Below are 6,000 nucleotides of genomic sequence, written 5' to 3' on the forward strand. Positions count from 1 at the left end.
GACCATTTGTCCCTCAGTAACGGCTACATTGACTGGCACCAGCTCTCCAAGGTTTCAGACAGGAGTCTTTCCCAGACTTACTTGGAGATGCTAGGAATTCAGCGTGGGACCTTCTGCATGCATAGCAGATATTCTACCACTGAGCTACGGCCCCATCCCCATAGGGATATGTCTTCTGCTTTGAGAATTATGGTGTCTAACTTTCTAAAAAAATCAACACCGTGTTCAAAGATGCCAAGGTTACATGCCCAAGATTCTAATAACTTCTTGAATCTTGATGGGACTTGCATAAAAGTTTCCACATTATTGCATCCTTTTCATTTGGAGAAAAAGAGCACCTGAAGGAGCTGCTGATTAGCTGTGAAAGTATATGAATACAAAGAATATTTATATACTTCTTTTCAACAAAATTTCCCAACACAGTTTACATATTAATAAACAAACGAATGAAAATGAATGAATAATAAAAAGGCTCCCTGTCCCCATAGGGCTCACAATCTAAAAAAGAAACACAAGATAGACATCAGCAACAGCCATTGGAGGGATGCTGTGCTGCTGTTGGATAGGGAGCAGTTGTTCTCCCCCTGCTAAATAAAGAGAATCACCACTTTAAAAGGGTGCCTCTTTACTCAGTTAGCAGGGGTCTGGAAGCTCTCCTTCTTTCATGAGAATTGCTGGTCACATTCTCTAGTTATTCCACTGTATCATTGGCTTTGCCATCTAAAGAGTTCATGTGAGTGATTTGCAATAGCCCAAAGGCTGTGACTCTTGAGATGAACCCCTTTCACATACATCCCACATATACCATTTTTACCATTTTTGTACAATGTTTATACATGCATAAAAAATGTTGTGGGCTTTAGGGATATTTTCCATGAATAATGTGCAATGTTTACAAGATGATTTTTTGTTAGTTTGCTCAGAAGGAGTTCTGCATATGCTGTATGAAACTGGAATTCATCACAATCTGTTCCTTTGTGAAAAACTGATGTCAGGCCATGTGCAAGAATTCTGCCTTCTAGAAGAACATGGCATGATGTCTGGGCCTATGGCCAGAGGGAAATAAAGTGGCCATGGTATAGAGGTCAAGGTTGAAGCAGGAGTTGGAGAAGACACAGAAGCAGAGAGGGATGGAGGGAGGGAGAGAGAGAGAGAGACGCTGAAGCTGGGCAGCAGGATGGCAGGAACAGGGATCTGGGACAGAAGCAGAATCAGGAGCAGGAAGCCAAGGCAGAGACTTGGGAGCTGGTGCTAGAGAAGCTCTTGGTTAAAGCAGTTGAACCATCAGATGTTTAGATGATTCTGAGGAGCTATAAAGAGAGCAGGAAAGCCCACCCATTCCTGATCTCGTCTGTGTCTTAATCCTAAATCAGGGCTTACTTGTTTGCTTTGTATGCATATACACTCATCTGGTGGCTACTCAAGGACGAACCTTCTCCATTGCTACCCCAAGGCTTTGGAATGCGTTCCCTAGTGAAATAAGAGCCTCCCCATCTCTGAAAACATTTAAAAAGACGCATTTAAAAACATTTAAAAAGACGCATCTGTTCACCCAGACTTTTAACTGATATTGTTTTGATTGTTGTTTTTAGAATATTGTTTTAAAATTTCAAATTGTGTTTTAAATTTCATGCTTTTAAATTTTTGTTTTTGTTTTTAATTAATGTTTTACTTTTTAATCTTGTTGTAAACCGCCCAGAGACGTAAGTTTTGGGCGGTATAAAAATATGTTGAATAAAATAAATAAATAAATAAATAAATATTAGAGAATAACAGACCATTTGGATTTAGGTTTTAGAGAGAGAGAAAGCTCTCTGTCCTAGTTCTTTTCCTTATCATTCGGTCTTGTTCTTAGTTGATTTAAAAAATAATAAACATTCAGGTCTAGATTTCACCTACTGTCCTTGCTTCTAATTGGGCCAATTGACAGCAGGCTACCAGAATTTGAGGGTGCAAATGAAGACAAAACCACTGATCAGATTAATTTTAAAAATAGTTGTTTTCAGCTTTTCCTATATATAAGGAAGGTTTACAGTCATCTATACACAGAGTGCAAACTGACCATGAATATAAGTACATTCAGAGGAATCAAAGGTTATTCTTGGAACAAGTTATCCACCAAATACAGGCATGATCATTACACTCCAGCTGAGAAGAGGCACCATCTTCCAGAGATTTCTCATGCTGAATTATCATGCTTAATTATCATGCTGAGTAGTAGAAAGAAATATTTATATCTAAAGAATGGCTACATGTTATGCCTTGGCTTGCTTATTTAGTTATTTATTTAAAATATTTATACCCCACCCCTCCAGTACACTACTGCCTGGAACAGCTCACAACATTAATAAAATAGATACAATGTAAAATGAAAGGCTAATAAAGTTAAGTTAAAAGACAAGGCTAAAACCATATTTAAAATTATATTTTTTTTTAAAGTTTCCAATTAAAAGTTATTAACAAAAAGCAAAAACTGGAAAACTATAAAAACCAAAGAACCTGCCAGATATAGGCATCTAGTAAAACATTAAAAAGCCTCTTTAAAAAGATGTGTTTTAAATTGGTTTTTAAAAACACTGAGGGAGGGAAAATGGTGAAGTTCTTCAGGGTGGGCATTCCAAAGCTGAGGGGGCACAACCGAAAAGGGCCTGTGTAGTCCCTGCCAACCAGATCTCTGTTAGTGGCGGGCTGAGATGCCAAGTGGAGGAGCCTGGCAGGTTCATATGGGCAAATGCAGTCTGACAGGTACCCCAGTCCCAAGCCATGTAGGGCTTTAAAGCTCAAGACCAGCACCTTCAATCTAGCCCAGAAGTGGACTGGTAACCAATGAAGTTGCCGCAGGATGGGTGTGACACTCATGAAAAGATTTGTACCAATGGACATCCTTGTAGCAGCATTCTGGACCAACTGAAGCTTCCAAACCATCTTCAAGGGCAGCCCCACATATAGCACATTACAGTAGTCCAGCCTGTATGTTACCAAAGCACTTCACAGGGTTGTTGTGAGGAGAAACTCAAGTATGAGTACAGCGCTCTGGGCTCCTTGGAGGAAGAGCGGGATATAAATGTAAAAATAAATAAATAGATAAATGAATGAATGAATGAATGAATGAATGAATGAATAAATAAATAAAAATGAAAATAAATAAATGAGTGACTGAGGTCAGGCCCAATTTCTCCAAGTACGGTCACAGTTGATTTACCTGCCGTAGCTGGTAAAAAGCACCTCTGCACACTGCCACCACCTGTGCTTCCAAGGAGAGCATTGGATCCAGAAACACCCCCAAGCTGGAGACTTTGTCTTTTAGAGGGAGTGTGACCCCGTCCAAGATCAGATTTACCTCACTACTCAGATGATCAGTTTTACCAACCCAGAGGCCCCGGTTCAGAACATCCACTGACTCTCTGGTCTCTGTTGATTTAAAAGATAGGTAGAGCTTATTGATGACACCGCAGCCAACACCCACAGATGACCTCTCCCAGAGGTTTGTTAATGCAGAGGTTTGTTAATACAAAATCTTAGGATTTTGGACTATACAAACAGCTGATGAATCATGCAATAGAACACAGGCAGTTCTGAACCATCCCTATCACTGTGGCTGTGAAAAAACCCTGTCCACAGTGTTGCACAAGAGCACACAAGGGCATCTTTTTTACATGCCCATAGCAGCTCTGACAGTTTGGAACTGCCCACGTTCAACTGCACAACATGCCAGCCAGCATCTTTTAAAACAATCACTTTAAAATAATCACTTTAGTAGTAGTAGCTTTACTGCTAACATTCACCAAAAAAAGCACAGTCCTCAATTTTGTGATGAATATTGCAGCTGCATTAAATTCAAATTTTGTTCTTAAATTTCTAGGGGACATACTGAAATCAGCTACACTTTCTGGTGAATCTATATACAATATTATCACATTTTCCTCAAAGAGAATTATATGCTCTTAAGAATACAGATTCTGCATAGCATCAACTTTTATTTTATTTTTTTGCATTACACATCTGAAGAAGTATCAGGACATAGGGTGATTTGTCCCCAGCCCAGGAAGACACAGACAATCATTATTGGGTAAACTGGCCATAGCTTTATTAAATTGTATAACTCTGAGCAAGCGAACTAGGTTGGGAATCCCAAATCCCCAAGACAGTGCGGGGCCTAGCAACGGCCAGGTTTGGACACCCATGTCCTCCCCTGTGCCTTGCTTGGGCGACACACCCTGGCTCAGGAAGGCATCAGGCACCAGCCCGATCCCTCCCCTTCACTGCCAACCCCCCAGAGGGGGTCTGGATCCTTCTAGGCCTTTGCACACCCCGGACCATGCAGCCCAAGGGTTTGCAATAGGGATGTGCACAAAACCGGTTTGCCTGGTTCGATTTGAATTCGAACCAGGTTTGAACCAGGAGTGGGTGGTTCGGTTTTGGTTTTGCTCAAACCTCCCCCTGGCTCAGTTTGAATTTGAACTGGTTTGGACATCCAAAAATTGTTAGGATGGTAGCTGGCACCCAGAGGTACCTGCCACCCAAACCCCAAAGCAATCGGACACTCGTACGATTTTTTATGAAATTTTGAAAATTATTTTTATTTTTTTCTCATAGGATATAATGAGACTCGAACCAGCCCATTATTCCTTATTGTGGAGCACCCATGGGTGCCAACAACCATGTAAACCCTGAAGCAATTGGACACCCCTATAATTTTTTAAGAATATTTGAAATATTGTAATTATTTTTCTCATAGTGTATAATGGGACCAGAACCAGCCCATATCCCCTATTATGGAGCACCTAGGGGCACAAAAGTGGGGTGGGTGGTAGACAACCAGGGGTGCCTACTATCCACAAAGTTCCAAGGCAATCGGACACTCCTCTGATTATTGGTGAATTTTAAAAGTATTTTGGAATTCCTCATAGAGAATAATGAGGATTGCAGCAAATGTATAGCTTCATGTCGGGGAGAAAGGGGTGTCCTAGAGTGGAGTGTGGTGGGTGGTAGTTCCCAAGGTGGGCAAGGAAGCTATCAGAATTATTTGAAAGGAATGGGGCAAAAGGCTGATTTTTAAATGATTTTTAAAGTTTATGTTACTGTATGGATTTTCTCCATAAAGAAGCATGGAGGTATCAGGAAATGTTTAGCTTCACGTCGTGGGGAAAGGGGTGTCCAAGAGCAGAGTGTGGTGGGTAGTAGTGCCCAAGGGGGGGCAGGTAGCTATCAGAATTATTTAAAAGGAATTGGGCAAAGGGCTGATTTTTAAGTGATTTTTGAAGTTTATGTGTCTTTAAGGTTAGCAGATGAAAGTGGATTCATGGTTTGTCATTGAAAATCTTATATGCTGCCAAAGAATCTACATTCAGAACACTTCAGAAACAACAAAACCCAGTACCCCATGGGTTAGCAACCCATGGAGGTGGTTGTCACCCTCGCTCTGGGCCACCCCAGCACCCCCGAAGTGCAGTTATGGGGCTGCTGAAACCTCCATTCTTCCCTATGGAGAAAAACCTTAAAGCCACTTGTGGGGTGCTGGGGTTGCCCAGAGTGAGTGGTGGTCTAGTGCAAAGAGGGTGCCAACCACCCCCATGGATTGCTATCCCATGGGGTACTGGGTTTTGTTGTTTCTGAAGTGTTCTGAGTGTAGATTCTTTGGCAGCATATAAGATTTTCAATGACAAACCATGAATCCATGGTTTGCTCAAAATCCCCGTCGTTGCCTGGAAGTCTCCATAATAGGAGCATGCATGTGCGCGTGGCAGTGACGGGGGCAGAGGCGGCAGCGAGGAACGCTGCTGCCCCAAAAACTTTGGTTTAAACTGCAGCAACGGAGGGGGAAGAGCGGTGGGAGGGGTAAGTTCTACCCCCCTGCCCTTAAAGGGAGACCCCCCCTCAGTGCCGGACCGCGCCGCGTGGTTATTGCCTATGCTATGGCAATGTGTATGGCAAAGAAATGATTCTTTGCTGTGCAAATTGCATCTGCATGTTCATATCCAGCAGAATTGTCAGGAGTGG

This window comes from Hemicordylus capensis, chromosome 5, assembly GCF_027244095.1.
Source record: "Hemicordylus capensis ecotype Gifberg chromosome 5, rHemCap1.1.pri, whole genome shotgun sequence".
NCBI classification, from domain to species: Eukaryota; Metazoa; Chordata; class Lepidosauria; order Squamata; family Cordylidae; genus Hemicordylus; species Hemicordylus capensis.